General features: G+C 44.9%; 1 protein-coding gene across 2 annotated transcripts in view; it reads right to left on the bottom strand.

Annotated features, from left to right (window-relative positions):
• Ganab (glucosidase II alpha subunit) overlaps positions 1 to 853 on the bottom strand; it is a 10,745-nt gene that overhangs the window by 8,358 nt on the left and 1,534 nt on the right. The gene's annotated exons all lie outside the window — the stretch shown is intronic.

The raw sequence follows: 853 nt of genomic DNA, 5'->3' as shown, positions 1-853 counted from the left end.
AAAAAAAAAAAAAAAAAAAAAAAAAAAAGTTTTTCTCTTTTGTACTGCTGGGGATGAAACCCAAGGTCCTGCACACACTAGCCATGTGCTCTACCACTGAGTTACACCCTAGCCCTATGGCTTAAAATTTAAAACTAAAAGCATCAGAAAAACATATAAGCTAAGTTTCTAATCTTGAAGTAGACAACTTTTTTGTGTGACAGAGCACTACTGTTTCCCAGAGTAGCCTCAAACACCTGAGCTGCACAGAGAAAACACACCATGGCCCAAGCACCAGGCCTGTACCACTGTACCTGTCAAAGTTACAAATTTGTTCATCAAAAAACATTTCAAGGGCCAGGGATTTAGCTCAGTGGTTCTGCCGCCTGCCTCACAAGCACAAGGTCCAGAGTTCAAACCCTGGTACCAAAAAAACCCCAAAAAAACAACATTTTAAGCCAGGTGTGGTGGTGCACACCTGTAATCCTAGCACTTGGGAGGCTGAGGCAGGAGGATCGCTGTGAGTTCGAGACCAGCCTGAGCTACATAGTAAGTTCCAGGTCAGTGAGACCCTGTCTCAAAAAACCACATTTCTGGGGCCAGGGATTTAGCTCAGTGGTTCCACTACCTGGCTCATAATTGCAAGGAACCAAGTTTGATCTATCAAAACAACAACAACAACAAAAACATCTCTGGCTGGCATCATGGCAAACACCTATAATCCCAACACTTAGAATTCCAAATTTGAAAGCCGGGTGTGGTGGCACACGCCTGTAATCCCAGCACTCAGGAGGCTGAGGCAGGAGGATTGCTGCGAGTTCCACACCAGCTTGGGCTACATAGTGAGTTCCAGGTCAGTCTCAACTACATAGTG

Source organism: Fukomys damarensis, unplaced genomic scaffold, assembly GCF_012274545.1.
Source record: "Fukomys damarensis isolate Sample0158 unplaced genomic scaffold, DMR_v1.0_HiC HiC_scaffold_27, whole genome shotgun sequence".
In the NCBI taxonomy this organism is placed as follows: Eukaryota; Metazoa; Chordata; class Mammalia; order Rodentia; family Bathyergidae; genus Fukomys; species Fukomys damarensis.
This window is presented reverse-complemented; position numbering and strand designations above follow the sequence as displayed.